The 18,170-nt window shown below is 34.8% G+C and overlaps 1 protein-coding gene across 3 annotated transcripts in view; it reads right to left on the reverse strand.

Moving 5' to 3' along the window:
* The window catches only part of PTPRD (protein tyrosine phosphatase receptor type D), a 2,148,784-nt gene that overhangs the window by 990,098 nt on the left and 1,140,516 nt on the right, over positions 1–18,170 (reverse strand). For all 3 annotated transcript variants that reach the window (XM_082470803.1, XM_082470804.1, XM_082470805.1), the window contains one exon: positions 9,636–9,669. The gene's annotated coding sequence lies outside the window, so the exon portion shown is untranslated. The remainder of the gene's footprint in view (positions 1–9,635; positions 9,670–18,170) is intronic.

Below are 18,170 nucleotides of genomic sequence, written 5' to 3' on the forward strand. Positions count from 1 at the left end.
GACTAACAAACATTTTATAGCAGTGGACATAACAAGAATCTGGGGAGGAATAGAAGAAAGAATAGCAGTAAAATGTATTTTAAATAGCAAAATATTAAGGAAAAATGAAAACCTTTTCTCAAATGATACAATTAAAAAATTTGTATGTAAAAAATACACAAATATTGTGATTAACATTTCTGTGTTCATTTCTTAATTAGGCGCTCTGAATTAAAGAAAAAATAATGAAGGCGAGAAGTAGGTTATAGGTCTGAGACTTCATGAACAGTTGGCTATATTCTTCAGAATATTATGAAATATAAGGGAACTGAGTGGCTGTCTCAGGCTCCTGAACCCCAGTACAGAAAAGAGTTCCTTCTTCTAAACGGAGAAAAGAAAAAAAAAAACTCTTCATGTGAAATCTACAGGCTGGGCCTTCCAAGAATTTGTGTCTCAATAGAGCTAAACTGGGAAATAGCAGAAGACATTCTGGCTATGTGCTTATTCAATGCCAGGAGGTGCTAAAGACTTTGGATATGAGTCTAGGTGCTGAGGATGATTGGGAATTTGAGTTTTCCCTTTGTACGAGCCAGCATGGCTAAAGAAGAGGCTTACATTTGAATGAATTTCGTGGAACAGTAAATGGAACACAATATTTCAGCTAATGCTTTCAGTATGTGTTTACATGAAATCTAGTAAAGACCTAGAGCAATAAAGTTAATGCTTTAGCCTTTCTAGCAAAGATTAATTCTTTTAATAATTCAAGTTGGTTTATCAGATTTGTTGAGGGAATTTCTACTAAGCAAGTGGAAGAACAGTTCAGGCCTAGTGTGTCTCATTTTGGTGAGCATGTATTATTCCCCCCCACCCTGGATTTTAATTTAGTGATTACTTTTGAAATTAAAATAAATTTAATGAGGATACTTAATCGTCCCTTTTTTTTTTTTTTTTTTTACCCCCAGGATAAAGACTTTTGGTAATATCACATATCTGCTTTAAATAGGTGAACATAAAATTTGTTGTCCGTGCTAGACATTTTGGAGACACTTTCAAAAGTGAAAGTACATGTAATTATTAATAATTATCTATCTATCTATCTATATATATATGGTTACACTTGGAAAATAGACATGAACTGGGATGGTTCGAGCAAACTAGTACATAAAGTTACCTTAGTTTTAAGCATCAATCCAATTAGGTATTAAAGAAAGGTGACTGTAAATAATTCTATGGCTTCACTGCAAAACTAGCTTTCAATCACAGGCTTGTTCTCATTTACAGGTTTATGAAGAAACATGATTCAACAAATGCATTTTAACATGAAAGGCTTAAATATGCCAGGCTAAAACTGTCATAAGAGAAAAGATAAAATGAAATTTTTTATCCCTGTAATTATAGGTATTAATACAGGAAAGTGTGTAGCATGTGTATATTAATGCATTTGTCAATTTCTCCAAGATAGTTTCTGAGACATTAGAAAGAATCAATTAAAAACAGGCTGTCTTAGACAAAGAATATAAAGGGATGTGATAATATTGCTACTCTTGGTGGAAAAAAATATTTGAAAGTGGGAAACTTAATCTGGATCATTAGGGAGAGTTAGTATTGAACAATCAATTGCAATGTAAAAATACTGTTATGTGAAGCTATAGAATTCTCTGTGACTTTAGTCAAGTTACTTAAACTCTCAGTACCTCAGCTTTCTCACCTGTGAAATGGATATAATAATAGTATTTCCATTGTAAGGTTGTTGTGAGGATTAAACTTATATGTATAACATGTAAAATGGGGATGATACGTAGTAAGCAGTATAACGTCTAGCTATTGATTTTATTGTGCTCCCTAAAATAATAAAACTTTCATCATATTTTGTAATCATTTATCATGACTTGCAATAACTTTCTGTTCCACCTTCTTTTGTTTGTTTCCTGTAACATGACATAGCAACCATTGACAAACACATGTCTTTATGTGTACTACTGCTGTAAAGAAAATCATTTTGTGTTGTGCCTCACATGCATTCATTCTGAAAACAGCTAAGCAGGGAACCCTCGCATAAGAAAACTATGCAACGATTAGTTTGTGCAACAATCAGTTACTGAACATTTACTCTGTACCAGGGTTAAGGTATACAACGAGGAACATTCCATTCAAAGCCATTGTCTTATACTTTCTATAGATTGTAGTAGGAAAAGTTAGACAAATAAACACCTTTATAATAGATGTGGTGGGTAGGTGCTCTGGAAGCAAAAGAAAATAGATTAAGTGGGATAAGAAGAGACAGAGGTGAGGGAAAAGAGCATTGTGATAAGGTGACATTTGAGTAGCGACTTAACGGTCACAAGGGGAAACCACCTGCTGTACATTGGGAAAGCATTCCAAGAAGGGAAACAAGTGCATAGGACCTCAGCCCTGAGGTTGCTTACCAGATTCCAGGAAGAGCAGGGAAGCGGGATTAGCTTGAACAAGTAACAAAGGCGGGGCAGAGACAGAAGACCAGGTCTGAGAGGAGACCAGATCATGAGTAACTCTTAAGGCCCTTGTAAGGACTTTAGCTTTCAACCTAAGTAAGATTAAGGAGAAGTTGGAGGGTTTTGAGCAAAGACCATGTGAAATTGGAATACAGCATGTTTAGATTTTTGCTTTTAATATGGTGATCAAGAGACACAGGGAAACAAATTCCTGAGCTCCCTGAAACACTGGCCTGCCACCAGTCAATGGGAGATTCTGTCCTCCAGTTCTCCAGGTTCTCTACTGTCCTAGAGTCTTTAGAGGAGAGATGAAAGAGAAGTAAGAAAGTGGGAGAAAAGAAAAGAAGAAAGAGAGAAGAGAAAGAAGAGATAATTCCTGTGCAAGTAGGGCTCATTGCAACTTCTCAGACAGTCACGACTGCCTTAAAGGAGCAACTGAAGCAGAGTTCGTGCTGCTTCTAAGGAGGACAGCAGCCACACTCTTACCGGGTTCTGAATTTCCTAGCTTTGCCATGTAGTTGCTTTGTGACCCTGAGAGTGTCATGTGATTTACGTCTCAGTTTCCTCATCCTTACAGTACGCTAAATCTGCCTCCCAGGCTGGCTGTGAAAGGTAAGTGCCTGGCATATAATACGAGAATATCAGTGTGTGTTGCTACTGTTTATGATAACAAAATGAGATTTGTGATAAGATAGTACGGATTGCAAGATGGTGCTTATCAAAATATCTTTATTATAAGATGTTCTTTACTGTAAAATGCACCATTAAGTTAAGGGCTACTGTAAGGCTAAATAAGAGACTACATTAAATGTTCTAATTGATTTTTAAATCTATCTAATTTTCAGAAATGTTAAAGTGTTATTGATACAAGGAGAAATGTCACTTTAAAATGATAGTAATATGATTACCAAAAAGGAAGAAAAAATTTAAAAAGCAGTATTTGGCTAATACGTAAAACATGAGATCCAATAGGTAAGACTATTTCTGCCATGAAATTACCTTAAATTAGAAACCACAAATTATGGATGCATGTGCCAAAATATGACTGCTTCAGCAAGTGGTGAATTTGCATATACAATGATTTTAATCAAAGGCACCTATTTGATTGCACAATTATCTGTTTTGCATACACAAAATTTGAATTCTGTACACGTGAATCCTCATTTGTACATGCACCCAATTATTTTGTTGGTGCAACTTAGAAATCCCTATTTAATATATTAGGGTGTTAGTTATCTTACTGACTAGTAAAACAGAACTCCTGGAAGAACATGGGAATGGATCCTACTTCTACTTATGACAGAGAGGGATGTTACTACACTTGCATTTTGTGCCAAGAAAAAGTAAAAAACATGTTTTCTCACACATGCTTTTGCTTCTTTTTGCCTTCTTATTTAGAAGTTATTTCAAAATTTAAAGAAGACTTTAGTTCACAGTGAGAAGCCTTGAGTGGTGATCATATTGAGTTCACTCAGTTTTCCACATTATTAGTCTCTAAGTGATGGGAGTAGGCTGTTGATCCAACTACTCTTAAGCATTAGAGAAAATTTAGAGCTGGTAAAAAGAACCAAATTTATAGTCCTAAAGACAGATGCTCTCTATGGAGCTCCTAAACAACAACAACAAAACAGCTTGAAAGCAGTGAGGCAAAACACTCTATATTATTCTGGTCTTGCTGCACATTCAAGAATCTCCTTGGCCCTAAGTGAGGAAGGTGTGGTACAATAGGTTGGGAAAATTGATGACCACAATAATAAGGTTCTAGATAAGCAGGATGTCTGTTTTCTAACTAATTCATCCTGACAGGCCCACTGGGACACAAGCCTGTTCAAAATCCAAAGTTATTCACAACCTCATGTTAAGAGGTTGCTCTGCATTATAGATGGGTCATTGGTAACAGCAGGTGTCTTTTGTCATCTGACTCTTTCAGACTCAGGTGTTTTCTGCATGCTTTTGGGATGACCCTTGAGGATTCAACTAAGATCCTATTTGGTAACCTAAGTAGACACAATATTATCGCTTTTCCTCCTATTGTTTACCCAAATGCAGATGTGTACTTGTGACAATGAGATTCTACATTAGGGCAAGAGTAGAAATCCAGTTTGTAAATATTCACAAATTTGCCAACTACGTCATGATCCTATTTGGTAATCAGACTTTCAAAAGCTCTGAATTCTCGAACTTTGAACCTTGCCATCCAGCTCAATATTGAGTGTCGTATAATAAATTTCCTCTTGAATAATTAAATTTACTCATTATTGTTGGAATCCCAGGTCAAGTCTACCCATGGTGACTCTTCAACAATACTATGTGGTCTGTTTTTTTCCAATGTTCACTTTCAATATCTCCAGGGAGGAAACATGCTATAGTAATTAAAAGCACAGTGGGTCTTGGAGTCAGCCATATCTGGTATGGGAGACTGAACCATGTCTCGAGGTATTTGTGCACTGGTTTTATTCCTTCCCACACTGACTTTGGGTTTGGACATTTGTTTTGACCAATGAGACTTTAGCAAGCATGCTGCAAAGTGAGGCACTTGCAGTGGGGCTTGTTCCTTGGAACACTCCTTGGAATTGAGCTGCATGTTATGTGAAAGTATAAGCTATGCTACTAGAGATGAAGGTCATGTGGAGAGCCTCTGAAGGATGACTCATCATGTAGAAAGAGGGGACACACGAAAAACTGAGACCTCCAGTTAAGTGCCTACGTGAATGTAGCCACATAAGTGACCCCAGCCAACTTCAGGCGGAGCAGAATAACTGCCCAGTAAACCTACAGAATCATGAGGAATACCAAATGGTTATTTTAAGCCACTGAGATTTAGGGTGGTTTGTTACACAGAAATAGATAATTGATATATCTTGGATCAAATTCAGGTTCCATTACTTGTTTAGCTATGCAACTTGGGCTAGTTGTTGAAGCTTTCTAATCCTCACATTTTCCAGCTCTACATTATAACAATAATTACATGACCTCATAAGACTGTGAAATAGAAAAAATAAAGTTATAAAAATAAAGAATTTAGTGCAATGACTTAGCCATTGTAAGCGCTTAATGAACAGTAATTTTTACGATCAATTTCATCACCTCAACCATCACCACCACTATGCCAATCATCACCACCAACACCGGATGCCAATACCAACACCGCTAACATTGCCACAAACACTTTCCTGCTATCTAATGCTTTCATGATGTTCTTTATGTCTACTGACATAATGAAAATCAATCTTTCCCAACTAAGACATTTTTTAAGCCTCATATACAGGCAAAACTTCTTTCTTTATGGTCAGTGATGATGCAAAGCAATGAAAGTAACTCATTTAGATATCCCCTCACATTATTTCATTAGTTTACTAAAGAGATAAAGAGATTTAGCAAGATCACTCGGAAAGTAAATGAAATAGTCACATTTGAACCCATGTCTTCTTGCCATGAATACTATCTTTTAAAGAATTCTGGCTATTCTAAAAACAAGAGCCTCCCATGAAAAAGGAATTTCCATAAAGACATACATTTTGTAGTGCTTACTGCTCTGTTCCTACCACCTTGTGCTTAGAATCTGCTCTAGAAACACTTGTTAAATACATTAATCAATTGACAGTTGATAAGTAGTTTAGCAGAGCATGGGTTCTGGAGCCAGAATATCTTACATCAGAAAATCCCAGTTCTACCATTTACCAGCTATGTGATGTTGGGAAATTTAACATTTTTGTTCCCCACTTTCCTTAGATGTAAAGTGGATAACAATAGTACATATTATCTAAGATTTTTTAGGGCATATGAAACTCTCAGATCAGTACCTGACTAATAGTAAGCATCGTATAATACCTAGTATTTATCATTATTATTTTGTTGTTATGTTGAGCTCTATTGTTATGTGGAATAGTACATATAAAATATTAATTTAAAGAAGCGGAATATGTTTACGTATTGAAAGAAAGCCAGGAAAGAATGCAGTGTGTGGTCTAAAACAATGGCTTCCAAGCTCTGTTCTCAATTAGAACCATCGGATGATTAATAAAGTTCCGATTCCTGCCCAATTCACTGTCTTCCTCAGTTCTCTATATTTATCACAATTGTACCAAAGGATAATGGTTGCACAGTCAAGTTAGGAAATCACTAAAATCAAATTAATTTTAATAGTGCAAGTTCAAGCACCCTGTGATTTGATTAGGTAAGATATTTTGGAGTACAGGGATTTTTCCATTGCCCTTCAAATCCAATCAGGGGAGGAGTTGAATATTCTACCCAGGGTTCACACCACATGCCATTTGGATATCTCTTCTGTTCTTTCGCTTCTCCCTTCTCTCCCCTCATACTTAAAGAGAAGGTAACTACTCCTCAGTCAGTGATACTGACTATCCTGAAATGTGAGGAAAAACTTACGGGGGTTGGTAGGCCCTTGCTACTCAAAGTGTGGTCCATGCAGCAGTAACATTGACAGTGTGTTAAAAATACAAATCTCAGGTCTTAATGTAGGGCATTGGTTCTCAACTCCTGTTCCCCATGGAATCACCAGGAAGCTGGACCATTAATCTTTGGATGCCAGGCTGCACCCAAGAAACTCTGCATTAATTGTTTTGAGGTGGGCCCAGGTGGTAACTATTTTTTCTCAAATCCTCGGGTGGTTCTGACATGTAGTTGGGGTGGAGACACACTCATTTCGAGGAAAGAGAGCAGAAAACTTCAGATTGATTTTAGAACTTCTCCTTCCATGGCCTTCTCCAGGCTCCTAGGAGAATCCAGGTTCCAGAACATCCTTTAGGTTTCCTTACACCACTGGACAAGGAATTCTTGGCTTATTATTCAGGGCTACTGACCCACCCTGCCTAGTCTGACTTCTATCCTGCCTTCTTGATAATCTCCATGGAATCTGAATAAGCTTAACTATTAGACTAGCTAACATTCATAATATCAATAGAACACTGTACTACATTTTCAATGCAAAAGTCAAGTACTTTCAAGCACAGCAATGCTGGTAATATTTACTTATATTATGGTTAGGACTCCAACCCCCATGACCATTGTTGCTTTTTATAATTTTACTGTTGCAGGGTGATGATATTATGGCCTCTGAATGGACTGCAATGTTTTAAAAATGCATCTTGTTTTGTAAAATCTTATACCTCATGCACTTGAAAATTATTTAACTCAAACAAATTGACTTTCTTTAATCCTTCACAGTTTACCATGGATTAAACAGTTAATGAGAGGGAAGCTAGACTTTGGGGGCTAGCAAGATCCAGTTCTTTTGTGTGTGGCTGAACTAAAACTGGCATTTTTCTCTAATCTTAAGATTGATCCTTACAAAGTGAAATAAGAGCACTAAAAATCAAACCCAAATCAAATGCTTGAAAAGTCACCTCTCAACTGAAATTCCTTGAATAGGGAGTAGAAAAAGAGAATTATTTATATAATATCTTGCTGTTTCTTGAACCAGCAGCTTTAGCATTACTTGAGAACTTATAGAAATACATATTCTTGAGCTTTAGTGTAGTCCTACTGGATTAGAATCTACATTTTAACAAGATAGCCCAGGTGGTTCCTAGGCACATGGAAGTTTGAGAAACATTAGTATAGTATACATTGGACTCACAAATTTTTTTTCCTCCAACATTTGTTCTTCCCTAAATCAAACCCCATACAGCATCCCATACATTTGCCCGTTCCTCTTTTTTATCCAAGCTCTTTATAAACTTTTCTTCCATCTCCAAATTTCTTGTTATCCCTCTCCCAATCACCTGCCTCTCTGGCCATGTCTCATTTTACCAAAAATCTACTCTATGGGTAGAGGCAGGATGATATACAAAGGCACACTTTCATTAATTTTCTTCTTCATTGCAGTTGAATAAGAGAAGAAATAGTGAAACTTTTTCTCCGTCTACTATAAACCAATAAACTCTCAAAGAAGTAAAATGGGTAATGTCCTGATGCAAAGTCTTCTCCTTCTAAGTCTGAAAATGCAGAGAGCCCATGAAAATACCAGTTTCCCAGTATTGTAAGAACATACAAATATGTTCAGTTTGTTCCTCCAAGATAGAGATAAAAGGGTACCAACTTCTTCAGAGATAAATTAGATTGATACAAACCACACCCACTCATCTTAGTTTTCAATGACCAATCATGATAATCCAAGGCAATTATGTAAGTTAAGATACAAATTCTTTTTCTACTTTCACTTCTTTTAAGAATAGTAGCAAAAAACAAAAATAATTATCTGTGCCAGTAAGTGTTGGGTGTTTCACTATCGATATAAACACTATAAAAAATTCCTTCTAAATACTTAAACAGTAACTAACAACAAGATACTATTTTTATAATTGATTGAGAGATTTTGATTGAGAGTGTGAATAAGTGAAGCATCTGTGAAAACAAACATCTCCATTGACATAATGTGGTTGAAAACTAAATTCTTTGTTTTAATTGAAAAAAAAGAGAAGAAACAAAACATCTTTAAAAATCTAATGTATTGCCAGAGAAAAACTCTTTCAAATTTCCTTTCTTGAGGGCACACCATTGCAGCCTATATTTTATTATCATTATTATTTTTCACAACATTTAGTACCATGTTTCATTCTCCCACATGTAATATTACCCAATAGAAATCCCCAAAAGGAGCCACAGTACATTCATAACCAAGACAACTGTCTTTCAACTCTGCTTTCCAATATGATTTAATCAGGTATGAAACCAGAAAAATGAGAATCAGCCTGTCCATCATGGCCATGATCATTAGTACCTCCATGAAATGAGGGGAGAAAAGAGAAACATCTGCTTCTTCTTACCAAACTTCCCGATAAGTTAAAACTACTCAAAAATTATTTCTTTAAAAGACATTCTACTGCCTCTGATAGCATGAACATTTGTATGTTTTCTCAGAGTCATCCCTGGGCAAGCAGATGGTGCAAGAGAAATGGAAAACATTTGGAAAACAGTAGCCATTCCTAGGCTCCTGGTATATGTGTACAGGAGGCTCTCTGATTTCCAATTTTGGCTCAGATCAGAAGAAAAAAGGTAAGGGTTACATCCTTGAAAAAAAGCTCAGTCTACTCTAGGGCACGCCTGACTTTCAATCCATTTAAGTGCTCACATTTTTATGGGTTTTAAAGGTGACATAAATCCCTTTGAATCTTAGAATGAAAAACATTCAATGCAGATTTGAGAACAGAAAAACCAACTTACCACAGTAGTTCAGTTAGTTGACAGGCACCATCATCTGAAACAACAAAAACATATTTGGATATGACAATCATAAAAACTACCAAACTTTTCAAATTGTCTTAAAACACATACTGTGAATTTATATACAGAAGCAAAATTAAATAAGCAATGAAAATACCTTGTCTGATCTAAATCATTTAGTTTTTTTCACATGAAAGTGTTTCATCCCCACTATATTAGGTCCAAATTAGATACCTGGTTGTTTTTCAAAATCTTTTGTATACACACACTGGCATATGTATATTTCACATTTTCTTCTGGTGTTCAAGTTTAAAAGGTAGGCAGAAATACAGAGTCTCCTGTATAATACAATCTTGGTTCTGACATGAATGCAATCATGACACACTTATCCAAATACACAGCTCTGATAATGCCATATAAATTAGTTCACTGAGCTCAAAAATTATCTCTATTGTCTATACAGAAAAAAGCTAAAGTATTTACCACAGTGCTCAGCAGCTTTAGTCAGCTTCTCCTATTCTCCCTAAGATTCTCTCCCCAAATTCTCCAATACATCCTCCTTCTACTTTTCAAGTTGATCTCCCACTATTTTCCCTTGAGCTGTGTCCTCACACCCTATATTAAACATGTACTTTCTTTTCTTTAACAATATTTTAATTTGCCTTTTCTTCTGCCTCAATATTCTTTCTACCCATTCTTTAGGTCCACCTCAAATAACGTCTCTTCAGTGAAGCTTGTCTTGATGCCCAAAGAAGGAATGAGTCTTCTTTTTCTAGGTTTTCCCACCATATTTTGTACCTTATAACCATCTTCTGTCATTTAAAAGAATAGTTGCATTGTACCTGTTTCTGCTAATAAAGCTTTAATTTTAAAGGACTATTAATATCTATTATGAATGAAACACTTTAGTTTCATGAAAAAACAAATTAAGGAATTGAAGAAAATTTCCTCTCTTGATAAATGACTTTTTAGGCAAGTTCTTTAATACTTTTTATACCATATGGGAATACATTTTCTCTTTTTTTGTAATTTTTAAAAAAAGCATTTCTTTTTGCTGGCTTGAATTTTGTACGGAAAGGTGATAATACTTACTAGACCTCTATTAGCACTGCATATGTTTGAAATTAGTGTTTTGAAGAACAGTGACACATTTGCCTTCAACCATGAACATGGTCACCCCAGCAGCAAGACTGACATTAGTAGCATAATCTTAGGAAAAAAAAAAAAATCTCTTTATGCAGAATGAAATGATAACATTGCCTTGTTGGTAATTTTTTTACTTCTGGCCAAGTTAATTATGTCAGATCAGACTGCCTATATGAAGCATGCAGGTGTATTACACATTCACAATATCTCATCCTTCATTCTCCTTCTGGGCCCACAATCACTTTGGGCTTCAAAATGTTGGAAAACAGTTCTGTGCAATTGCTCATATCAGGGTTTCTTTTCTCTTTTCCCTAGATGATTATAACTTGGCTATCCATCTATTTTATTAAAGACTTTCTTATTGTTTTCATACAACATATTAAATATCCAGAAAAAGTACCATTGAATTGAATAATTAAATTTTAAATTACAGATGTAAACATTTTAATGTGGATATTTAAAATAAGAGCAATGTTTCTTCATTTGGTGAGAGGGAGAACTTTATTAGATTCTTTGTACCTAAACCTAGAATGTGATATTTCATCTTCAGAATTATGTGTTCTTTATTCCAACCCTCTACAGTTCTTTTCATAGGAAGAACAACGGTATAACACATAATTAAGAAAAAAATATATATATATTTTAAAATTGTGATTCAGGGAAGCTCCTAAAGGAAAATAATACTCAGTAATTGAACATGTGTTGATAGTCTGAGTCTACAACCAGGTCATTAGTGGACACTTTCCCCTACAAGTGTCAAAGTTACCAAAGTGTTTTAGCATGAGTAAATAAGATATCATTATGGAAGTACCTTCAGAAATACTAATAAAAATGAATTTTTATTCAATTGCGTTTAGATATAATTATTAATATCTGGCAACTTATATGACTTTGATTTTCTTAAAAAATAGAGTGTGGACTTTACACACTAGTTGACTGGGGCTGGCACTTGTAGATAAGGAAACAAAAAAATGTCAATGGTAAGCACCCTGGAATTTATTGTTGCCTTGTTCTTCTGTGCCAGACGTAATGCAAATATAGCTGGGCCAGGAACTTCAGGGATGGATGGCTTCCTGAGAATAATGATCTGATGGTAATCTCCTGTTTCATTCAAAAGACAACCAAAATTTAACAAAGAAAATCCCATTAGAAGGAAATGTTTAGCAGGGAATGTTCTCATTGATATCTGTTCCAGGGATATGTCAACAAAGATTTTCTTTCACATGAGTGGAATTGCCAAAGAACAGGACCAATCAAAATCTCTAATTCTATTGAATAGTACCAGAAATATTTTCAATTATCTGTAATTTCTAATATTTTCATCTGACTAATTCACTACCTTTGTTTATCCATATTTTCTATCTTTCTTTCCTCCCTCCCTTCCTTTTTGTCAAATATATTTTCCATTCCCTTTTTTTCTTCTGCATTTTGATCAGGTCCTGAGAATGGCATCCATAAAATATGGAAATCCTTCCACATAAAACAGATAACTTACTAAGTGTATAACTAATTGATGAAGAAGAAAGAAGATTCTATCAAAAACTTTAGAACTTTTGTTTTGACTCTGGAGTTGTTGGCACAAGTGTGAGAATGGAGTCATCCCAAATAAAATGGTTTATGGGTAGCACATGCACCTATATATATTTTTTTCTTAAAATAAGTTTTCTGAAGACTTTTCATATGCAAATTTATTCAAATAGCATTTACAATTACCATCCACCTCTCCATATCTGACCATTTAATTCTCATAAAGGGCATCTATTTTCTATAAAAGAATCCCAGTGTTTGAATGCAGGAACAGAATACTAAATTGGATATAATTCCAGTATTGTGATCATATTATTTGTTAGAAAACGAAGTGAAGAATAAATTAAATATGTATTACTGCCTTCTCTGTATATCTCTATAAGCAGGTGGTAGGAATAAGCCAGCTATTTCTGTGTTTACTTGTAGAACCAATTATAGAAATAATTATGAAAACAAATGCAAATAGGTACTGACTCCGGGCATAGAAAATTATTTTAGCAATGAAATTCCTGAGTCCCAATAACATCACTGAAACACATGCCTGCATATATAATACGTACATATCATATGTATCTCTATCTATCTCTGACATACATATACACACACACATATACATATATAGATACAGATATATACGTAGGTGGCCAGAGGAATTCTCCTTTCTAATTTCATTAGATTTTCTCTTAGCATTTCCTTTTCTTCATACCAAAACTCCAGTCCTCATTTTTCATATCATTCATGAGCAAGTGCAGGACTTGAGCGGAAGTGACAGAAGATGATGGTAACAGGGAAAGGAACCAAGAGTGAAAGGAATTGGTATGACTAAGCCTCACTACATATATTCCATAAACAGCCCCTGAGCCAAAGCCCAGAATAGACTTCTTTACTAAAAAAAAAAAAAAAAAGGCTAAACATTAGGTTTTACTTTTTTCTCCTGAAGTACAAATTACTCTTATTTTGGTTAAAATTAATTGTGAATTCTTTATCTTTACTTACAGAGCTAGGTAAAAATACAAATTAAAGTAGCTCCATTTTGGTCAAAAAGATGCATCAGATATTGTAAACCAACAACAATCTCACTACAAAAAACTTTAGAAAACTGGATAAAATATAGCAAATATTCTTTGAATCATATAACTGAGCAAAATATATTAAGGAGATCTTCAGTGGCCAAAATTAAAGAAAGAAGTAGAAATGACTGGTATGGAGTCACTGATCTTTTGGCTCTCTGGGACATTTACCAGTCTTAGCCAAGAGCCTTGGGATTTCAAGGACATGATATTAAAATGTCTCTCATGAAAATTTCTCACACAGGTGTGGGGTTTGAAATGGTACTATTGACAAGGACAGAGAAATTCCACAAATAGAATTTAACAAAAAACTATTCCCAGGCTTGTACCTTATGCAGTCAATTTCCAAATTTCTCTGGAAGGGCAAAGCCTCAACAAAAAGCAGTTAGGAATTACAAATATAAAGCTCTGCTAAGCAAGAGCTCAAATCTATAATTATAAAACACATGAGCAAATCTTGAGTGAGAGTAAGTAAAAGAAATAAAGAGCAAGATTAGAAACACCAAAATTATTCATATGATAGAATAACTAAACACTGATTCTGAAATAATTGTTTAAAATTATTAAAAATGAAAGATGGGAGAGAAAATATATGAAAGAAACAAGATGTTGTTTAAAAAGACAGTTTTCAATGAGTACCAATTATAGATTTGGAAATAAAACATAATTATTGAAACTAAGTACATAAACATATATTAAACACAGCTAAAGAATCAATCAGATAATAGAACTAAAGAAATTATCCATAATATTGCCAGAAAACCAAAGAAGAAAAAGGTCACAAGAAAGAGCACATGAGATATAAAAAACTGGCTGAAATGGTCCAACATTTGTCTAATAGGAACCAGAAAAAGAATGGGGAGAAGTAATCTTAAAGCAGTAATATATAAAAAATGTTCAAGAATTGTGATATCATATATATATATATATATAATAAATATATATATGTATGTTGTAAATCTCTCCTCCCTCTCTCCCTCTCTTCAGGAAGTTAAATAAATGCCAAACAAGATAAATCTGGGAACTATATTCAGCCACCTTTGATAAACCATAATGGAAACGAATATGAAAAAGAATATATCTATGTATAACTGAATCACTTTGCTGTACAGCAGAAATTAACACATTGTATATAAACTATACTTCAGTAAAATTTTAAAAAATACTTAAAAAAGATAAATCCAATGAAATCTACCTCACGAGCAAACATATAAATGCAAACTTAAAAACAGCAAGAAGATAAAATAGGTATTAAACAGGAGCAAATTTGGTTTACACCACATTTTTCAACAGGAGTAGTAGAAGTTTGCACCTCGAAATTACTAAAAGAAAGAAACTTATTACAGATGCCTTTATATATATATATATGCTAATTTATTAAAGTTAAGGGAGATATTTTCAGACAAAAAGCCATTAGCTTCTACCATGTACTTTTACTGAGGGTAATCCAAGGGATATAATAAAGGAAGAAGTAAACTGAATTCATAACAAAGAGAGATGTAAGGAAGAATGGTGAGTAATGAAACTGATACATAGAGGTAAATCTATAAAAAAATAACTGGGTAAAAATATGATAATATAGTAATGTTAATAATCAATTTTGGGGTAAATTAAACCAAAATGACTGGAAGTACTGGACATCTATAACTTGCAAAATGCTGGCAGGAGGTTTTATAATTACAGTATTCTGAAGTTCTTATATTATTGGGGAGAAGGTTGAAAACATTTATTAGCTTTATACTTTAAATGAGGTACAAGCACTAAAACTTAAAGCTAAAAAAGAACTTAAAGCTAGAAGGTATAAGATCCAAATTTATTAAGAAGAAAAAACAAAAACTACCAAAAAAGAGAAATATTATGTATAGAATTAACTGAGTAAATTAAAAGCTCAAAACAAAATGATATAAATAAATACAAATATATCAGTAACCATAATAAATGTGTTGGTTTACAACCTTCGGAGTTCCCCAGGTGAAATTTGACATTGGCCCCCATACACAGAGGGCACGGACAGACCAAGAAAGAGGCAGGCCACTTCTGAGTGGCAGGTAGCAGTTTTAATACACAAGGCTTGTCTTGGGCGGCCACAAGATGAGTAGATCTCCACACCAACCCTACAGAATCTTAAGTTTATATAGAGGCCTTCCCAGGATTCAGTCACATGTACAGTCCAGAGGGTCTCAACAGCACAGTACTATCTCAAGGTTGTGTCCTTGAAATGCAAATGAACTTAAATGCTAGTTGAACACAGAAATTCTCTTACCCTCCTTTCCTTCTTCCCAGGATTGTATTACCCTTCCTCATCACCTCTTGTCACCACCAGTAGTATCTACTTACTCTTCTCCCAGTTCTACCAAAGAACAGATCAGTCTCAAAGGTTCTCCTCTGTCCAATGTTTTCCAAACAAACAAAGCTATTTTATAATTTTTTAAGGGCTTTTACTTCTAGAAGTAGATAGGAAAGAAAGAAAAGGGACGATTATCAAAAATATAAGTAGCAAGGGAAAAAGCTCTTAGTTTCATCTAGGGTGACCAACTTGTCCTGATTTTAAAACTGAAAGTCTCAATTCCAAGTCCCAGATCCAAGGAATCCACCCTTTACAACAGTCCCAGTAAACTAGGATTGTTGGTTTCTCTAGATTTTTAGCTAGCCTCTGGTATGTGTCATGTCCTTAGAATATAAAGGACTATAGATTTTTACTTTTTTGTCCCCTCTTTTTGCCCTTTCTTTCAGCTTTTGAGGCCCCTGCCTTTTCACTATACACACCTCCAGGCATTTCCATAAAAAAACCGTCCTTCTCGCCACTCTTATTCAACATAGTTTTGGAAGTCCTAGCCACAGCAATCAGAGAAGAAAAAGAAATAAAAGGAATACAAATTGGAAAAGAAGAAGTAAAACTGTCACTGTTTGTAGATGACATGATAATATACATAGAGAATCCTAAAGATGCCACCAGAAAACTACTAGAACTAATCAATGAATTTGGTAAGGTTTCAGGATACAAAATTAATTGACAGAAATCTCTGGCATTCCTATACACCAACAATGAAAAATCAGAAAGAGAAATTAAGGAAACACTCCCATTTACCATAGCAACAAAAAGAATAAAATACCTAGGAATAAACCTGCCTAAGGAGGCAAAAGACTTGTACTCAGAAAACTAAAACACTGATGAAAGAAACAAAGATGACATAAACAGATGGAGAGATATACCATGTTCTTGGATTGGAAGCATCAATATTGTGAAAATGACTATATTACCCAAAGCAATCTACAGATTCAATGCAATCCCTATCAAACTACCACTGGCATTCTTCACAAAATTAGAACAAAAATTTTTACAATTTGAATGGAAACACAAAAGACCTCAAATAGCCAAAGCAATCTTGAGAAAGAAAAACAGTTGGAGGAATCAGGTTCCCCGACTTCAAACTATACCACAAAGCTACAGCAATCAAGAAAGTATGATACTGGCACAAAAACAGAAATATAGATCAATGGTACAAGATAGAATGCCCAGAGATAAACCCACACACATATGGGCACGTACTTTATGACAAAGGAGGCAAGAACATACAATGGAGAAAAGACAGCTTCTTCAATAAGTGGTGCTGGGAAAACTGGACAGCTACATGTAAAAGAGTGAAATTAAAACACTCCCTAACACCATACACAAAAATAAATTCAAAATGGATTAAAGACTTAAATGTAACACCAGACACTATAAAACTCTTAGAGGAAAACATAGGAAAAACATTCTTTGACATAAACCACAGCAAGATCTTTTTTGACCCACCTCCTAGAGAAATGGAAATAAAAACAAAAATAAACAAATGGGACTTAATTAAACTTAAAAGCTTTTGCACAGCAAAGGAAACCATAAACAAGACAAAAAGACAACCCTCAGAATGGGAGAAAATATTTGCAAATGAAACAAGAGACAAAGGTTTAATCTCCAAAATATACAAACAGCTCATGGAGCTCAATATCAAAAAAAATAAACAATCCAGTTAAAAAATGGGCAGAAGACCTAAATAGACATTTCACCAAGGAAGACGTACATCTGGCCAAGAGGCACATGAAAAGATGCTCAATATCACTAACTATTAGAGAAATGCAAATCAAAACTACAGAGAGGTATCACCTCATGCCGGTCAGAATGGCCATTATCAAAAAATCTAGAAACAATAAATGCTGGAAAGGGTGTGGTGAAAAGGGAACCCTCTTGCACTGTTGGTGGGAATGAAAACTGATACAACCACTATGGAGAACAGTATGGAGGTTCCTTAAAAAACTAAAAATAGAACTACCATATGATCCAGCAATCCCACTACTGGGCATATACCCTAAGAAAACCATAATTCAAAAAGAGACATGTACCACAATGTTCATTGCAGCACTATTTACAATAGCCAGGACATGGAAGCAACCTAAATGTCCATCGACAGATGAATGGATAAAGAAGATGTGGCACATATATACAGTGGAATATTACTCATCCATAAAAAGATACGAAATTGAGTTATTTGTAGTGAGGTGGATGGACCTAGAGAGTATCATACAGAGTGAAGTAAGTCAGAAAGAGAAAAACAAATACCCTATGCTAACACACATATATGGGATCAAAAAAAAAACAAAAAGGTACTGATGAACCTAGTTGCAGGGCAGGAATAAAGAGACAGACATCGAAAATGGACTTGAGGACATGGGGTGGGAGGGTGAAGCTGGGGCGAAGTGAGAGTAGCATCAACATACATATACTACCGAATGTAAAATAGCCGGCTGGTGGGAA

This window comes from Balaenoptera physalus (genome assembly GCF_965194825.1).
Source record: "Balaenoptera physalus genome assembly, chromosome: 7".
NCBI lineage: Eukaryota > Metazoa > Chordata > Mammalia > Artiodactyla > Balaenopteridae > Balaenoptera > Balaenoptera physalus.